Source organism: Lepidochelys kempii, unplaced genomic scaffold, assembly GCF_965140265.1.
Source record: "Lepidochelys kempii isolate rLepKem1 unplaced genomic scaffold, rLepKem1.hap2 scaffold_37, whole genome shotgun sequence".
Taxonomy (NCBI): Eukaryota; Metazoa; Chordata; order Testudines; family Cheloniidae; genus Lepidochelys; species Lepidochelys kempii.
The window spans coordinates 1,201,340-1,222,017 of NW_027333638.1; the positions used below are offsets into that span (position 1 = coordinate 1,201,340).

General features: G+C 50.9%; 1 non-coding gene across 1 annotated transcript; it reads right to left on the reverse strand.

Moving 5' to 3' along the window:
* Nucleotides 1-20,299: 20,299 nt before the first annotated feature.
* TRNAT-UGU (transfer RNA threonine (anticodon UGU)) lies at nucleotides 20,300-20,373 on the reverse strand. Its single transcript has one exon. It is a non-coding gene; the product is annotated as a tRNA-Thr (tRNA).
* Nucleotides 20,374-20,678: the final 305 nt, after the last annotated feature.

A 20,678-nucleotide genomic window follows, 5' to 3' on the forward strand; every position in this document is an offset into this window, starting at 1 on the left:
ATGTGTTGTGTTTCGTGTTGTGTGTGGTGTGTGTGTGGTGTTTTGTGACGTGTTGTGTGTGTCATGTAGAGTGTTGTGTGACATGTTGTGTGTGTGTCTGTGTGGTGAGTGGTGTGGTGTGTGTATGTGATGGGTTGTGTGTCGTGTTGTGTGTCATGAGACATTTTGTGTGTGACATGGTGTGTGTCGCACGTACAGAAACAACACATCGTACGCCGCACGCCGCACGCCGCACACACAACACGTCGCACGTCGCTTGTCACACATTGGACATAGACACACAACACGTCGCACATCAGACACACACAACACGTCGCACGTCACGTCACTCCCAGCAAGTCGCACTTCACACATGTCCCACGCGTGTCACACGCGCACACACAGCACGTCGTATGTCATGCACAACACGTCGCGTGTAGCACGGACACACAACACGTCGCACGTAACACACACAAGATGTCACGTGTTGCACATCACACACAAAACATCGCATGTCACAGGCACATACACAAGACGTCCCATGTCGCATGATGCACATTGCACATAGCACGGACACACACAACACGCTGCCCGTTGCACGCACGCACAGCACGTCGCACGTCACACTCAAAAACACATCTCACACCACACAACATGACACACGCCATGTCACACAGACACAAAACACTACACACATGTCACACACACAACACAGAATACGTCACACAGACAGACACAAACACACACATGACACACACCACGTCACGCACAACACATCACATGACACCAAAAACACAACACCACACACACACTCAACATGGCACACAACATGACAAAACACATCACACAGACAGACACAAACACGACACACAATGTCACACGCACACTACACAAAACACGTCTCACACACACACCACATCACATGTCATCACAAACACAATACCACACACACAATCCACACAACACTCTAGACGACACACACCATCACACACAAGACATCACACACACACACAACCCATCACACACACACATATAACGGCACACACAACATGACACACAACACGACACACACAGAAACACATCACACGTCCCACAAAACATGTTGCACATTGTCACACACACTCATGTACACATGTCGCACATTGCACGCCGCACGACACACACAAAAACCTGTCACACACACAAACACACACAACACATCACACACACAATGTCTCATGCACACACACAAGACACACAACCCGTCTCACACATACACACACATAACACGACACACACAACACGTCACACACACACACAAATACACACAACACGACAGACAACACGACACACAGACAGACACAAACACACACGACACAGAACTTGTCACGCACACAGAACACTACACAAAACACATCTCACAAACACACACCATGTCATATCACACTACAAACACAATACCACACACACAATCTACACAACTCTAGATGACACACAAAATGACACACATGTCACACACACACAAAACGACACACACACACAAAACACGACACACAACCCGTCTCACACACAAACATAACATGACAAACAGAACACGACACACACCATGACACACACAGAAACACACTTAATGTCCCACACAATACGTCGCATGTTGCACGGATACATACAACACATTGCACGACACACACACAGAAACACATCACACACACAAAAACACACAACGAGACACACAACAAGATACAAATCACATCAAACACACACAACATGTCACACATATACAAAAACGTTTCTCTCACACACAACACGACACAGAACACATACAATACGACAAACATAACATGAAACAACACACACAACATGACATACAACACGTTACACATACAACACATCGCATGTCACACGTTGCATGGACACAAACAACACATCCCATGCCTCAAGCTGCACAAACACTTCGCACATGGCACATCGCACGTTGCACGTCACACCTGCACACACAACACATCGCGCGTCGCATGTCACACACACAACACGTCGAATGTCGGACACACAACATGTCGCACGTCGCACGCACACACAGCACATCGCACATCGCGAATCAAACACACAATACGTCGCACGTCGGACAAGCACACACACAACACGACACAACACATCACGACACACACAACATGACACACAATATGTCACACACACACCCCCACACACCACGTCACACACACCACATCACATGACACCACAAACACCTCACCACACACGCACACACTCAACACGTTGCACAACATGACACACAACACGTCTCACACACACACACACAACATGACACACAACACGTCACACAGACAAACACACATAACATGACACACAACACATCACACACACAACACGTTTTGAAGGGGGATGGACGTCATTCTTGCGACAAGGCACCTGCTATGGCCAAAAACACTTTAGCCCTGTGCGCCCTTCCAGACAAGTCTTATGTCCCAAATACTTTGGGTCTTCCGGGATAAGTCCCTGAATAATCAAGGATCTTGACCAAAAAGGTCGTCACGTCCAAAAAGGAAGAAAGGTTGTCGTTGTGTAGACCATGAAACAAGCCCCGCAACTTCTGGACACGTATCCCGACAGCCCACAGGGTGCACATCAAGGAACGTTCAAAGCGAGACGGGCGTTCTTTTTGGGGAGACTAACCCGCAGTGCGCTGACCAGGAGAAGGGGGAAGTGGGAGCCTGCAGCACCATCTAGCGGCCAAAGGAGAAATCGCCGGCTTCTGGACCTGTGTGCGCCCTTGGTTCGCTTCACATGCAAAGCTGTGTCACGCCAGGTTGGGAAAACGGGGTTCTGCTGCCCGACATCATCCTCTGGAATGACTCAACCCGATGAGACACCTCCTGCGATACACTGCTCCGAGTGACGCTCTCAAATAGGTCCCCACAGCTCCACAGCCTCCTCCCACAGGAGGCAGGTGCGAAAGGATTGTTCTCCCCAACTGACAGAGGGAGAAACAAAGGCTGAGAAAGGCGAAGGGCCTTGTCTTCCCTCACAAAACCTGTCGGGATAGAGTTGGGAACAGGACCCGGGTGTCCTCACTTTCAAACGAACCATCAGTCTGGAGTTTCACACACTGAATAATCAGAATAAAGGGACCTGCAATGAGCTACAGACCAACAACCATTCACACTGATTCTTCAGCAAGTGTTTCAGAAGCACAAGAACACCAGCGAGAACCAGGAACGGCTCAGAGACAATCAGCAGCGAGAGGGAGAACAATTCACCAAGCAGATGATTGGTTCTGGCTTATTTCCTGGGCCTTAAACGAGAAGAACAAAGTCCTGAGTCTCCTCCCTGCCACGAGACCCCCTGCTCAGCCAATCAGCGTGGAGACTCTGGCGGTGGCTGAGGGTTCCCCAGATGGCCCAGGGATGGCTCAGGTCACCGGTGAGGATCACTCTCAGAACACGCTTCCTGTCCCATCTCTTTGGGAGGCCTCCCACCATGAGGGCTACAGAGCAGCCCCCTCCTCACCAGTGGAGGGAGGGAAGCAGGAAAAGGGAAACCAAAAAAGACAAACCACAAGGATTCGAAGGCACAAAGGCCAAGCTGGGGGAAAATTGTCCCACCTTAACCTCCTGTTTTCCGTGCCGAGAATTTGGCCAGCACCGGGCGGATCAGGCTGCCTCGGTACCAAACTTCTCTGGGGCTCTTCCCTTCTCCACAGGGACGTCTGTCTTCTCGCTCAATGAGCAGTGGGAAAGGAGAAAACTCCAGAGAGGCTCCACCTCGCGCTCACATACGAGACCCTGAATTCTCTCTCAGTCCTCAAGGAGACACCTCAAGAAGGAGACTCCCTGCAGCAAAGCCCCGGGGGTCTCTGAGATCCCCCTGCCCTGCAGCCTGTCCTCCCTGGCCGTTGTCGTGGACTCTCTGTGAGGTCACCGCCTCCCAACCTCCTTTCACCAATCAGCTGAGTGCTGCAAAAGGCCCTTGTGATGTCACGGCCACCCCCACCCCTGCCCTGCAGGGCTCATGTCCTGCCCCGAGCCGGCTCCTGTGCGTGTTTGAGCTGCTCTTCCTGGGTCACCCCCACACACTCAGTGGTTGTGCAAGGGTTCACGCAGGCCACACGTGGAACCATCAGAGGATGCTCAATGTGCCGCACTCGGTTTTGCAGAGGTTTGGAGACTTGAAGGCCAGAAGAGACTCTTAGATCATCTCATCTGGCCCCCTACACATCACAGGCCTCCTGCATGGCGCAGTTGTGAGTTTTGGACCAAAGCAGACTCGAGAAAGGCATCTCATCAAGGGATGGAGGAAGCACCACTTCCCTTGGGAGTCTGGAGGAAATTGATGCTGTGGGGGGCAGGGAATTGACCCCAAGGCCACACTTGTGAGTCTGTATCATAACACACATGAACAACAGCACTGCGTGAAGTGTGTACACGTCACCTTAACTCTGATGTTTCCTAACGTTTAAAGGCCTGGTCTCCAGTGTGTTCTTTGTGCTTACAGATCGATTTTGGGGAGAGATGCAATCATTTAGCTCAGAGTGGGAGCCATGTTAGTCTGTATCAGCAAAAAAAAACCAACCAAACAAACAGAAAAACAAAACAAGGAGTAGTTCTGGCACCTTAGAGACTAACAAATGTATTTGGGCACATTTGATGGTGTGGCTGATGTGATTAGGTCCGAGGATGGTGTCCCTAGACTAGATATGTGCAGTGGGTTTGTTGCAAGGATAGGTTCCTGGGTTAGTGTTTTTGTTGTCTGGTTGCTGGTGAGTATTTGCTTCAGGTTGGGGGGCTGTCTGTAAGTGGGGACTGGCCTGTGAGATTGAGGGATCGTCCTTAAGAATAGATTGTAGATCCTCGATTCTGCCCTGGAGATCTTTTAGTTGGGGGCTGAAGCTGATGGCTGGTGGCGTTCTGTTCCTTTCTTTGTTGGGCCTGTCCTGGAGTAGGTGACTTCTGAGTATTCTTCCTTTCAGCAGGTGGGGATTGTAGTTTGAAGAATGCTGTCATAAATATAAAGGGAAGGGTAAACCCCTTTAAAATCCCTCCTGGCCAGAGGAAAAATCCTCTCACCTGTAAAGGGTTAAGAAGCTAAAGGTAACCTCGCTGGCACCTGACCAAAATGACCAATGAGGAGACAAGATACTTTCAAAAGCTGGGGGGAGGGAGAAAAACAAAGGGTCTGTGTCTGTCTGTATGCTGCTTTTGCCGGGGATAGAACAGGAATGGAGTCTTAGAACTTTTAGTAAGTAATCTCGCTAGGTATGTGTTAGATTATGATTTCTTTAAATGGCTGAGAAAGGAACTGTGCTGAATAGAATGACTATTCCTGTCTGTGTGTCCTTTTTGTAACTTAAGGTTTTGCCTAGAGGGATTCTCTATGTTTTGAATCTAATTACCCTGTAAGGTATCTACCATCCTGATTTTACAGAGGGGATTTCTTTACTTCTATTAAAAGTCTTCTTGTAAGAAAACTGAATGCTTTTTCATCATTCTCAGATCCAAGGGTTTGGGTCTGTGGTCACCTATGCAAATTGGTGAGGATTTTTACCAAACCTTTCCCAGGAAGTGGGGTGCAAGGGTTGGCAGGATTTTGGGGGGAAAGACGTGTCCAAACTACGTTTCCCAGTAAACCCAGTTAGAGTTTGGTGGTGGCAGTGGAGATCCAGGGACAAAGGATAAAATTTATTTGTACCTTGGGGAAGTTTTAACCTAAGTTGGTGAAAGTAAGCTTAGGAGGTTTTCATGCAGGTCCCCACATCTGTACCCTAGAGTTCAGAGTGGGGGAGGAACCTTGACAAATGCTTGATAGAGATCCTGTCGGTGTTTGTCTCTGTCTGAGGGATTGGAGCAAATGCGGTTGTATCTTAGAACTTGGCTGTAGACAACGGATCGTGTGATGTGGTCTGGATGAAAGCTGGAGGCATGTAGGTAAGTATAGCGGTCCAGGATAGGGTGGTGTTTATGTGACCATTGCTTATTAGCACTGTAGTGTCTAGGAAGTGGGTGTCCTGGGTGGCCTCTCCTTCTGCCCCTCCACCCCCACCAACATGATACAGTTCTGCGGTGACCTGGAATGCGACTTTCCACGTCTCCGACGGAAGCAATATTTCCAACACACCTCTGAACAACACACTAATCCACAGAGACCTTCCGACCAACACGACAAAAAGAAGGATTCTGCCTGAAGGTCGAAACAGCAGACTGGACTTAAACTTGAGTGCTTCAGCCGACAAGCACGGGCTGAAGTGGTCGAAAAGCAGCATCACTTGGCCCATAACCTCAGCTGTGCAGAACACAACACCGTCCACAGCCTCAGGAACAACTCTGACATCCGAATCAAAAAGGCTGACAAAGGAGGTGCTGTCGTCATCCTAAATAGGTTGGAATATGAACAAGAGGCTGCTCGGCAGCTCTCCAACTCCACATTCTCCAGCCCATTCCCCTCTGATCCCACTCAGTGTGACCAAGAGAAACTGCATCATCTGCTCAAGAAACTCCCTGAAAAAGCACAAGAACAAATCTGCACAGACCCACCCCTAGAACCCCAACCAGGGGTCTTCTATCTGCTACCCAAGATCCATAAACCTGGAAATCCTGGACGCCCCGTCATCTCAGGTATATCTGGCTAGGGATGCTGGTCGCGCAGGGCCTGAGGAGAGAGTCGACACAGCCAGATACTCCTGCTGTCTGGATGCCCATACCTGAGAGGATTTCATCGCAGTCTCTCACGAGGGGGTTCAGGCTCCAGTGCTCTGCTCTGTTTTCCCAGCCCTGTGCAGGGGGTTGTTTCCAGTTTCAGAAATGGGGCAATGTTCACACACTCCCAATGGGTCTTTGCATGAATCAGGCCCTAAGCCAGGGGCAGGCAAACTTTGGCCTGATGCCGGATCGGGTTTCAGAAATTGTACGGAGGGACAGTTAGGGGAGGCTGGGCCTCCTCAAAGAGCAAGACATGGCCCGGCCCCCGCCCCCATCTGACCCCCGCTTCTCGCCCCCGGATGGCCGCCCCGGGCCTCCGGCCCCATCCAACCCTTCTGTTCTCTGAGGGGCTCCAGATCCCCCTCCCCTAACAGCCCCCCACCACTCCATCCAACCCCCCCTCCTTCCTGTCTGCCACCCGGACCTTCTGCCCCATCCAACCAGCCCTTCTCCCTGACCGCCCCGGGACCTCCTGCTGCCATTCAACCCCCTGTTCCCCGCCCTCTCACCACCCCGACCCCATCCACCCCCCAGCCCCTGACCTCCCCCGAACTCCCCTGCCCTCTACCCCACCCCTCCCTTGCTCCCTGCCCCCTGACCGCGCAGCCTGGAGCCCCAGGACCAGCCGCCGGGCCGCACTGCAGAGAGCCCCGGGGTCGGCCAGGCTCGTTGCCCCGCTGCCCGGAGCATGGGCCGGCGGCGCTGGGAGCGGAGGCTGCGGGGGGGGAACGGCAGGGACGCGGCCGGGGGCTCTCCAGAACGGCTCAGAGCCCCCGGCCCCTCTTCTGCCCCCCCCGCTCCCCACATGTCACAGCCACCCCACCCAGCTGAGACACCCCACCCCACAGACCCCTCCCCTCCCTACAGCCCCCCATAGCCATGCTGTGTCCCCCTGGGAGCTGCCATGGTGCTGCCCCTCCCAACCCAACCCAACAGCCGCAGCCATGCCATTGACCCAAGTCCCCAATCCAGGTCCCCTATAGCCTCTCCCTCCCCCACATCCCTCCCAGACCCAGTCCCCATCCCTACAACCCAATTGCCACATGTCCACAACCCCCCTCTCCTCCTCCCACAGCACCAATCCATCCCCTACCCTCCCACAGCTCCCACCACACAGACCCCTCCACCTCCCAGCTGGGCCCCCTCCCCGCCCCCCTCCACCCCACCCACCCCGTCAGACACCCGCCCCCGCTGGTGCACCAGGGTTTCCCCAAGACCCACCAACAGCTGTGAATGGTGTGGGGGAGAAGGTGTTGGCATTTGGTTGTGTATTGGGATTATGTGTACGTGTCGAGGCTTGTGGGGGCTTTGTGCTGGGGGAGAAGCTGAGCCCTGATTCGGGGCCAGGGCTTCTCTGACTCGGGGTCCTATGAAGGGAGCCAGCCAGTCAGGCCGTGGAACAGGAGCCAGCAAACAGGGCTGTAAACAGGGGAGTCTGAGGGGGAGTTTGTCTTGTGGTGCTTGTTTGGGGTTTGTTGTTCCTGTGGGGGGTGGGATTTGGGTGTTTCCCAGGTGAACAGGATTTAGGTGGGAAGGCGATGACAGACACAGAGGCAGCGGTGGGAGTGACTCACGTCGTGGAAGACACAATGGAGATGACTGGCTGTGGAAGCTGCCGCATGTCCATGATCCTGGAGGGGGGACCTGGTAAGAGTTTTGTCTGCATGAAATGCCATCTGCTCGAGCTGATGGAGGAGAAGATCTGAGGTTTGGAGATGCAGGTGGAAAGTCTGGTTGAGTTTAGAAAGGGGTTTGAGCAGATGATGGAGCAAAGACATGAGGTATCTGAAGGGAAAAGCTCAGACTTGCAGATGGAAGCAGGACTGAGGAATTCTGAGGGGAGACTGCTGGGTGAGGAAAGTGGTCAGTGAAAGCATGTGACTAAAAAAAAACCAGGCAGAGGAAAAGACGGGCTAGTGAAGGAGAAATAGAGTTCAGGAATAGTTTTTGAGAGTTGGAAAATGAAGAAGGGGCTCAACAGGTAGTCACTGAAGGTGGAGGGGCAAGGAGGAAGAGAAGAGTGGCTAGTCCTATAGGAAAAGGGGAAGAGTCAATGGAGACTACACCAAATATGAGCCGCAGGAGGATACAGGATGGGTTGAAGAGGATTACAAGGGAGAATAGGAATGGAAAGAACTTGCAGCCAGAGGGAACAGGGGATAGACTGGAGAATAGCATTGTCACCAGGGAAAGGCAGGGCTACGTGATCGGGGACTCTTTACTGAGAAGACTAGACAGGCCTGTAACCAGAGCTGATCCAGAGAATAGAAGGGTGTGCTGTCTTCCAGGTGCTAAGATACGGGATGTAGATCTGAGGTTGAAAAGGATCCTAAAGGGAACGGGAAAGAATCCCCTAATTATCCTTCATGTGGGAACAAATGATACAGCTAGATTCTCGCTGGAAAGGATTAAGGGAGACTGTGCTTGGCTGGGGAAGACGCTAAAGGAAATCGAGGCTCAGGTGATCTGTGGTGGGATTTTGCCTATTCCTGGAGAAGGTCAACAAAGGCGTGACAAGATTATGACTATCAACAGATGGCTCAGGCAGTGGTGCTAGAAGGAGGGCTTTGGGATGAATGGCCACTGGGAGGCATTCCTGGACAGAGGACAGTTCTCTCGGGATGGACTTCATCTGAGTAGGGAAGGAAACAGACTTCTAGGATGGAGGCTGGCACAACTGATTAAGGGAGCTTTAATCTAGGAATCTGGGGGAGATGATTGGTTGGGGAATGTCCAGGTAATCTCCATGCCGGATTTTAGCCTTGAGAGGGAAGAAAAGAAAGTAAGAAAGGATACAGCCGTGGGTAGGGGAATGGCTATAAGGAGGAAGGGCAGTGTGGACACCAGTCTAGTAGGTTCTGCTGGCTGTGGAATGACCGTGCCTCATTGGGTAAAGAACGTGAGCGAGGCCAAACAGCAAAAATGAAGATGTTTGTACACCAATGCGAGGAGCCTAGGTAACAAAATGGAGGAATTAGAGGTACTGGTGCAGGAAGTGAAACCAGATATTCTCGGGAGAACAGAAACAGGGGGGAATAGTCGTCATGACTGGACTACGGGTGTTGAAGGGTATGTGCTGTTTAGGAAAGACCGAAATAAAGGTCAAGGTGGTGGAGTAGCATTGTCTATCAATGAGGAGGTCGAATGTAAAGAAATCAGCGATGGAATGGAGAAGACAGAGTCCGTCTGGGCAAAAATGACATTGGGGAAGCAAACGACTCGAGCCTCCCCTGGGATAGTGCTTGGAGTGTGCTAGAGACCGCCGGGATCTCATGTGGATATGGATCGAGCCCTCTTTAATGTTTTTAATGAAGTAAATACTCATGGAAACTGCGTGATCATGGGAGACGTCGCACGCGCGCACAACACGACACACAACCCGTCACACACACACAAATCACACATAACACATCACACACTGAACAAAACACTCAAGACAACACACACACAACCACGTCTCACACACACACGACACACAACGTCTCACACACAGAGACACGTCTCTCACACACGCCGACACACATGCAAGACACACGACGTCTCACACACACACACACACGACGTCTCACACACACACAACTTCTCTCACATAGGCCCACACATGACATGCCCACACAACACACACCCACACACGCCCACACAACGCACGCAGAACACACGCCCACACACACGACACATGCACAACACACAACACACAACACACCACACGACACGCCCCCCCACACACAAAACACAACACAACACAACATACGCCCATGCCGAAAGACACACACCACACACAACTCACACCCACGCCCACACACACACCCATCCACACCCACCCGCCGACTCACGACGACTCACACACAGCGAGACGGCAAACACACTGACACACATGACGTCTCACACGCCCACGACACCACACTGACACGTCACACGACACACAAGATGGCAGAGGACACGACACCGAAATCACACCCCGGAGACGACCCCCCGCGGGGGCGAGAGCGGAGCGGGGACGGTCGGGGGAACTCGGTCTCTGGGCGGCGCGTGGGGCCGGTGTGGGCGGGAGGGAAGAGGGCGGCAGGGCCGAGGGCGAGATTCCCAGCCCCCGTCGAGCGCTGTGGAGCGAGGGCTCCGGCTCGGCTCTCGCAGCGGCTCTGGCGAGGAATGGTGCCGGAGCTCTCGCCGGAGGGGAACGCGGCAGGAGGGGCCTGAGCCGCTTGGGCCTCTTTCCAAGGAGGCGGAACCAGGCCTCCGCTCTCTGCCCGCTGCAGACCCGGCTGCCAGGTCGGCGCTGCCAGTTCCTCGTCCGCACTCGCCGTCTTCTCGTGTGTTCGCCAACTCGCTCTCTCCCCTCTGCTCTCCTGGTGCCGTCTCCCTTTGTAGGACCCGGGTAGGTGTGCATTCCCACAGGTGAGGTCTCGGGAGCCATGGAGACGTCGGAGCGGAGGAAAATCATGCAGGGCAGTAGAAAGGCTGCTGAAAGTACCTGAAGAGACAAAGGGAATGAGAAGGGGGGAGTCCAGACTAAGACAGGAGTCTAGTCTGTAAAGAGAAACAACGGGAAGTCTAAGCTACAGAAACTCTTCAAGGTGCCAAAAGACATTTAGGATGGGAAATTACTTCTTGAATCCAGTCTCTTTAAGATTTTAGCCTTAGTATGTGTGTGTATTTGTATTTGCTTCGCAATCTGCCTTCTTCTGTTTGCTATCCCTTCTAATCACTGAAAATCTGCCTTTTCTAGTGAAACTATTTGTTGTTTATTATTATTATTAAACTCAGTTTGTGCAACGGGTGCTCCGGGAGGAAATGATTTGTGTGTTACTCCAAGGGGCCGCCCGGTGACACTGTTGCTCCATAAGGGAAATGCTTTGTGCAATACCTGGTTTAGCCACCCACTGTCACTGTTGGTCCAGGAGGGAAATGATTTGTGCAATACCTGAATTGGCCACGCAGTGTCCCCATTGCTCCGTGAGGAAATGCTTTCTGCATTACTCCAAGTGGCCACCCGGTGTCACTGTTGGTCCAGGAGGGAAATGATTTGTGCATTACACTGACTGGCCACCTGGTGTCACTGTTGCTCCGTTAAGGAAATTATTTGTTCATTACCGTGAGTGGCCACCGAGTGTCACTGTTGCTCCATGAGGGAAATGCTTTGTGCAATACCTGGATTAGCCACCCGATGTCACTGTTCCTCCACGATGGAAATGGTTTGTGCATTATCTGGATTGGCCACACACATCACTGTTGTTCGGGGGGCGGCGGGGGGGATTGTTTGTGTGATACTCCTGAGTGGCCACGTTGTGTCACTCTTCCTCCATGAGGGGAATGCTTTGTGCATTACCCTGTGTGGCCACCCAAGACAACACACACATCACACACAAAACATCACACACACACAACACGACAGACGACACTCACACACACACACACACACAACACAACACCGACACACACAGAGAGAACACGTCACACATACAGAAACACATCTCTCACACACACACAGCACAGGACACCGACACACTCAAACAACATGACACACAAATAAAATGACACACAAAACAGCACACAACACAACACACAAAAATCACACACAACACACGACACTGACACACACACACACGAGACGAGGCACAAAACGGCAGACATGACACAGAAATCACACATGACACCGACACCCACACACAATACAACACACAACACCTCACATGACACACAAAACAGCACACGTGACACACACACACAACACGATGCACAAAACATCGCTCACAAAATATCACACACCCACACACATGACACACACACAGACAACACGACACAAGACACACAAAACGGCACACAACACGAGATACAAAAATGTCACACAACACATGACACCGACACACACAACATGGCACACAACACGGCACACACCGTCACATGCACACAACACAGCATACAACATGGCACACACACACTCAACATGGACCACATGGGCCATTCTCTGTGTCCAGACCCCTGCACACACCTGCCCTCCAGAGCTCTGCAACGATCATACACCCTTACCCCACCCCCTAGATCCTTAAGAACTGCATACGGGAAACTGAGGCACCCCCACACGATTCAGAGGAAACATGAAGTCCCGCTTCATCACAGATGACTCCAGGAGGTGAGTTGCTTGCTATCCTACCATGTTTTTCTGTCTCTCTCCTCTAGTATGTTGGCCAACACACACATTCTGTCTCTGTCTCTCTCCTCTCCTGGTGCCAACGATGACCAGACCCCAGGTGCCTGGGCCCCAGTGCCCCGCCTGTGCTCCATCTCTTCCTGTATCTGCCTCACCCCTTCTCCCAGCCCACACTGCCCACCGCTGCCTGGATGATTTCCCCCTCTCCTCCACTGCACCCCCCTCTGTGGGGTCCCTGCCACTCACCGTCTGCCTCCTCTCCTCCACCCCCTCCCCCGCTTCCCCACGGGTCACTCTGGGGCCGGTTTTCTTCACCATCTTTGTGCATGATCTGGAGGACAGGATGGATTGCACCCTCAGCAAGTTCGCAGATGACTCTTAGCTGGGGGGAGAGGGAGATATGCTGGAGGGTCGGGATAGGGTTCAGAGTGACCCAGACAAATTAGAGGATTGGGCCAAAAGAAATCTGATGAGGTTCAGCAAGGACAAGTGCTGAGCCCTGCATTGAGGAGAGAAGAATCCCATGCACTGCCCCACGTATGCCATGTCCCCGCCCCGAACCGACCCTCCCGGAGCATCCTCAATTCCATGAAACAGCTGTTCTGCGGTGGGCAGGAAGTGCTGGGAAGGAGAGTGGGGAGTTGCTCAGTGGGGGTGTGTCTCTCTGGGTGGGGTCTGTGTGTGTTTATGCACAAGCTGATTGTGATGTCACGGAGGCCAACAGCAAAGAGTGTTGGGGGTCAGCATTCTTGCCCTGCCCTCAGTCTGCCAACTGGCTTGGTTGACAACGGCTGGTGACCCAAGGAGCTGCTGAGAGACGCGGACCATCCCTCTGTCAACAACTTCTTGAATCAGCTATTTCCACAGGTGTTTGAGGAACAACAGGATGAGTTTTTACAGAAGGTAATTCCCAGATTCTTTCCCTGCTCATTAGATCGCACACGACAGGTCGGTGCCTCCTTCTCCTCGGGACGGGTGGGGGCGGGTGTGGCAACAGGCAGGTCTCAGCGTTCCCTTTTGATTTGAAAGTGGCCGTCTCTCAGGTCTCCTCCTGCTTCAGCCGGTCAGGTTCTTTGGAGGCAGGGGGGAATTTCCAGGGATAGAACCAAAAGGGAAGATAACAAAACTCGTGTAGAATTTAGATTGAGATCTCCATCAATAGTCTTTCCCTTGGAGTTGCCCCTAATGCACTGCTTGCCTTCAAGTTGGGAATAGAAACCCTTTGTCTCCTGTCATGACTGCCAAAGAAATGTGTGTTGAGAGAATATCGATCTCAGAATTTACATGATTGAAATGCACATAAATGAGCTCAAATAATGCAGAAGAAATTAATCTTAAGATATTGAAAGTGATACAGCTCCACTCCCATCCCCTGGCTGTCATCTTGGCAGTTCTCTCAGAAAGAATCTCATGGCGATAGATCTCAAAACTCTCTACAAATTCCACTCTACCCCCTTGGGCTAGAGAAAAGAGATGTGTCGATCCCCCCCGCCCCACAATTCCTTTCCAGGAAAGGGGTTTCAATCAAATGTCGCCTACATTTGTCATGGGTCTCTGTAGCCAGACAGCCAGCCCCCCCCCCCCCCCCCCTCAGACCAGCATTGCTGGAAACACAGGAGGAAGCAGGAACAGGGCACTTAACATATATTCCAGCACAGCCTTTGAAGCTGTGAAAGCACAGGTGTGCTGCTACAATGTGCCTCTGGGAACAGATACAATGATTAAGCTCACAGCAGGCAGAGGCCCTGTGACAGAATTCGGAGACATCAGAGCATTGACAGGCAAAGCTAAGATGCGTTCCCTTCAGGGAAACAAGGGGGCACCATCTAAAGGACATAAAAACAAGCGAGAGCCAACCCAGGAGGAAAAGGAGCTTAGAGCCAAGTTGTGGAGACAATGTCTGGCTTTAGGTTATCCCAGAGATGTGATAAATGGACTGCCCACAGAGCGGCTAAAATTATTCACCACCTTTAAAAGAGCTGACTGGGAGACAACTCATGCTACTCCCAGTGCACCTCTGCAGCTCTCTCCTCTTTCCCCACCTGCAGACACCCGGTATACTCCATTGCTGCGGCAACTGCAAGAGTTACCAGAGCAGGGAAACTAGCTTGCGGGGGTCAATCTCCTCTCCTAATAAACCAGCTTAAATCCAAAGAGGAGAAAACAACAGCAAAAGACCCCCGGATACATGTAACTGTAAATGACAAACACATTATTCCTTTCTTAATGGACACAGGGGCTCAAAGGTCCATGATTAAGCGAGAAAGTTTTCAGGGCTCGCCACCTACTGGCGGAAAGCAGGTACTCGTTACAGGGGTAAATGGCAGTACCATAACTTACCCATTAGTTAAGATAAAACTGGATATCCCCTTGCAACCCCACCATCAGCCCCGAAGATATGAGGTGATTTTGGGCAATTCCAACATACTGGGCATGGACGTTTTAAGAGGAAAGAAGGGAAGGATGAATGGGGAAAGATGGGCTTTTGGAGTCAGTTCTGTTCCTCATGCCACCCACCTGGAAGAGGAAAGCCCTCCCCACTATTCTGTAAACTTACTTAGCAGCACGCCTGCTCTCCCGCCCTCAACAGTAACAAACACAACGCAGTATAATGTCCCAGCTGAGGCCATAAGCCCTGTTACTGACCTGATCAAAGATTTGGAACAGCGAGGAATTTTAATTCGTACCCACTCTCGTTTAATTCTCCTGTGTGGCCCATCAAGAAACCAAATGGCAAATGGAGACTCACTATAGACTATAGGAAGCTAAACAGTAACACTGGACCATTAACTGCAGCAGTCCCTAGCATAACAGATATTGTAAACACCATACAAACCTGGGATAAACCCTGGCTAGCAGTATTAGATGTAAAGGACATGTTCTTCATGGTCCCTTTGCAACCAGCTGACCAGGAAAGATTTGCTTTTACTTGGAAAGGTGTACAATACACTTTTACCCGAATGCCACAAGGGTTTAAACACTCACCCACTATTTGCCATGGGGCACTGGCAAAGGTCCTAGATGACCTTATACTGCCACCCAATGTACAAACTGTGCAATACATTGATGACATCTTAATAGGTGGGAAAACCTCAGAAGAGGTACAGGAGGCTATGAATCAAATCAAAGGAGCACTAGAAGCCCTTAATTTAGAGCTACCAGCTGAGAAATGCCAAGGTCCCTCCCAAGAGATAAAATTCTTAGGTACTGTATGGATGGGAGGTAGGAGGTCTGTGCCTAATGACACTGTGCAAGAGCTAAATCAGGCACCCTCCCCTGAAAGTAAAGATCAATTGAGACAGATTTTGGGAACCCTGGGGTTTTGGAGAAAACATGTACCTGGCTTTGCCATTATAGCCAGACCATTGTACAATTTGTTAAAGAAAAGTGCTGCCTGGGAATGGGCTCCTGCCCATGAGGAAGCCCTCAGGCAACTGATAGGGGAGATACACACCTATCAGGCTCTGGGTCCCATACATCCTGAAGCCCCACTCCATTTGTACCTAACTGTGGGAGCCACTGGAATGTCTTATGCTCTCTGGCAAGAAAGTGACACTGCTCCCAGACGACCAATTCAGTTTGGTTCCAAGTCATGGCAAGGGTCACAGGCTAACTACATGCCTTATGAGAAGGTGCTTTTGGCAGCTTACACAGCCTTGAGAGAAACTGAGGAATTAACTCAGGATAAGGACATCACAATTCACACTCCTCTTCCAATCATTACACCTATATTGGAAGGGAAAGAGTTACCACCTGGTGTAGCACAAAAGATGACTATCCAAAGATGGGCACTTTACATACACCACAGGGTAGGGAGTGCAGACACTGCACAAAACCCCACTATGATTCAGGAATCCCTATGGAAAGTAGGAATGCCTGATGAATACCGCCTACCTCCACAGCAGTCTCCCATTAAGGATGCTGCCCCATTTGATCCTTCTAAGCCTGAGGGAGTATGGTTCACTGATGGCAGTGCCAGGCTGGTCAAAGGCAAATGGAAGGGAAAAGCTGCAGCAGTGCCTGCAGACCCCTCTGCAGCACCCCTAACTGCTGAAATTGATGGGTCAGCACAACTTGCAGAATTGGCTGCAATTAAACTGGCCTGTGAAGCAGGAGCCACCGCAGTATATACGGACTCCTATGCGGTATGGGCAGTTGCCACTCAGTGGATCACTAACTGGAAAAATAACCACTGGGAAATAGGAGGTAAACCAGTCTGGGGACTGGAATACTGGAAGTGGTTATATCAGCATGGCCTGCAAGAACCCCTGTCTATAGGACATGTCTCAGCTCATCAGAGGAATAATACCCCAGCTGCACAGTTAAACAATTTAGCCGATGCAGCTGCCCAGCTCTTTACCACACAAGTAGAATGGGAACGCTTATATTCATGGTTACATGATAATTTAGGACACACAGGAAGTGATGAGTTAGTGCGGCAAGCACATATCAGGGGGTGGCCTATCACCCACAGACAGGCTAGAGACCTGGTGCAAGCCTGCACTATTTGTGCTGAGACTAGAAAACATATAGCAGAAGGACAAAGGTTTGCCAGGCTAAGAGATGGAAAAACACTATGGGCAACCTGGCAGGTCGACTATGTCGGACCAGTGCCCACTACAAGGCAGAGGTGGAAATACATCTTGACTGGGGTAGAAATTGTTTCAGGGATTGGTTTTGCATATCCAACCTGATTGGCAACAGGGTTGTCCACAGTTATGGGACTAAACCGCTTAACAGCAATTGTCCCAATGCCTCAAGAAATCCAATCAGATAATGGTTCGCATTTTAAGAATAAACTTGTAAGGGAATGGACCCTTAACCATGGAGTCCAATGGACTTTCCACCTTCCATATCGACCTCAATCTAATGGCATGGTCGAGCGCTGGAATGGGTTGCTAAAGAATCACTTGAAGCCTACTGATGGCACATGGGGAGACAGACTGGACGAAGTGGTGCAGAGATTAAACAACAGACAGACTCCTACAGGAAGTCCAATCAGCAGGGGATTCTTCCCTACAGGGAAAGCTATCTGCCCTGCCAGAACACCACTGCACAGTTCCAAGTATGCTCCCGGAGATACTGTTGTGATTAAACACCCAGCCCTGGGAACCTTTACCTGCGTTTTGCACGCCTATAAAGAGAAAGGTGTATGGAGTGCCTTAAATGCTGATAAAAGGCTAATAACCATTACAGAGGCTTGGATCGCATCCAAGACCGGCTGACCATGTGATTTATTGCAGGAATGGTCCCATGGTGCCGAGCAACCTGCCAGCTAACCTGTCAGCAAAATGGACCATGCAGCAGACCTGTTTGATCACTAGAGACTACTATGGACTGTTGATATATTTGCCATTACTTATAATAGCAGGTGTAATTTTTGCTTTTGGTTTTAAAATACGTTTTTTAGCTAGAACACGACCCACCAGAGATATGTTCCTGCAAGCCCTCATGATCCTTCTGTTGGCTCCAGTCACCTTGGCAATACCAGAACATCCTCTTCGGGGAGCAATCCAAACCATCGCCTCAGCTGCTGGTGCTACAAATTGCTGGATGTGCACCTTGCTGGATTCAACCAATGCACTGGGAATTGAATTGGTACCAGTGCATGCAGTGGCTGAGAATGGACAAACCTCATGGATGCAATGGTTAGCTCAACACTTGGGATTCTCCCTCTCCCCGTTTTTACATTCGGTTGTGAAAACTGTTTTAACCATTTTAATTATTGTAATTGTTTTTTTGTGTAACTTTATGTATTATGAAGCGTTTGATTCAAACTGCTCTTTCCTCCACGCAAATCAGATACCTAGAGCTAAAAAGGGATCCTACCCAATTCCGCGAACCCTCATCCTCTAATTTGGTTGTTGGGTATTTCTAGATTTCCCCAAGGAGGGCAAGAGGTGCTGGCATCACCGCCACCTTGCAATCTGGGATGTAGTGTGGTGCATCAGGGGGTGGAATGTAGCCAGACAGCCAGCCCCCCGCCTCTCAGACCAGCATTGCTGGAAACACAGGAGGAAGCAGGAACAGGGCACTTAACATATATTCCAGCACAGCCTTTGAAGCTGTGAAAGCACAGGTGTGCTGCTACAATGTGCCTCTGGGAACAGATAGGACGATTAAGCTCACAGCAGGCAGAGGCCCTGTGACAGACATGGCTCTTAGCCCCTACTAAATAGCGTGATGCACACACCCCAACATCCTAGGTGGGAAAATATTTACCCTGATAAAAGAAGTGTCCAGGAGTCGAAACTTATTGTTTCTCTCCTTTGCAAGTGTAAACTACTCTTGCGAAAGCTGGCGTCACCCCGACAGACCAGCCTCAATTTGGCATAAGAAAGGAGAAAGAGAATAAAGGAGTACAGAGGTATAAGTAGGGGACCTACAGCACCATGATTTTTGAGTGCTTTTCACTATCTATCTGCTGGTCAGATAAGTGACAGCCTCCCAAGGCTTCTGCAGCTAAGAGGGTCCCTACGCCTTGTCCCTTATTCGTCTTTCCGCGGAATTGAGTGACCGATCCTGGCTTGGCACCGCTGGAATCGAGAGATGCAAGGAGGGTAAGAAGCACCCACACCTGATCTCCTATCTTTAGTGTACACATATTTTGAAATAGAGCTCTATACTTTGTTTTCTTTCTTTGGGATTGTGGCTTCAGTTTTGTAACTTGTTTGTGTGTGTAACATCTCTACATTTAAATAAGTAGGCACTAGCAATTTTGTAACCACATGATTAGAATCTAGCTTAATAACTTTTGGAAACCATTTGTGTATAAGCCTGACTTGTTTTCTCTGGTTTACTGTAAAGCAGCCGACACAATTAAAGAACCTCAGCCGTTTTGGCTCTAAAGCCTGGCCATTAGGTGAGAGTACTAAGAGCCTAGCGTTGAGTTGTGCCGCCTCCACGGGGCAAACTCTTGGGGCACCTGTCAGTCAATCCTGGCTGCCCGCTGCGAAGGAGCTCTGAGCTCTAGCAGTTAAAGTCACGGGTGTGGAGAGGCTCTTAGTGCTGCCATTGGGGCACCTGTCAGTCAGTATTGACTGCCCGCTGCGAAGGAGCTCTGAGCTCTAGCAGTTAAAGTCACGGGTGGTTAGGACCTTGGGGCATCCGTCAGCCTAGCCCGGGCTGCCCGCCGCGAAGGGACAGTGCGTCCTAGCGGTTAAAGTCACGGATGGTATAAACGGGCATAGCTGGCACCTCACCAAACATCCTTGGCCGTCGGCTAACACAGCCCCAATGAGCCACTTGGTGTGAGAGCTCGGACCTGCCCCTGTCCCAGAGGGAGGGGGTCATCTGCGAGGGGACTGCACCACTGACCTATCAGCTCTTAACACCCAAACTTTCAGTCACTCTATCATCAGTGCCTGTGCGTGTAATTTAAACAGCAAAACCAGCATCACTGGGCTAGACCAAAGGTCCACCTATCTCTGTATCTTGTCTTCTGACAGCAGCCAGTACCAGGTGCCCCAAAAGCCACTCAACAAGGCACCACTGGGAGTTGAACCCAGGATCTCCTGTTTACAAGACAGGTGCTTTAGCCAGCTAAGCCATGGTGCCCGTCTCTGGCTAACGTATGGTGTCTGCCCACACCTGACTCCCTGCCAACGCCCCCCACGGCCGGACAAGCGTTGCTTGTGTTGGATTCTGTAAAGCAGAGAAGCAGGTGAAGTTTTGCTCCCAAGGTGTGTGTGTGATTCTTTGGACAAGTCTGCGCTACAAAATTAAGTCAGTGTAACGACATTACTTTGCAGGGTAAAAAATTTAACGCCCCTGAGCAATGCCATTATGCCAACCTAATCCCAGTGTAGATAGCACTGGATTAACAGGGGGACTTCTTCCCACCCACTCTGCCTCCTTGGCTG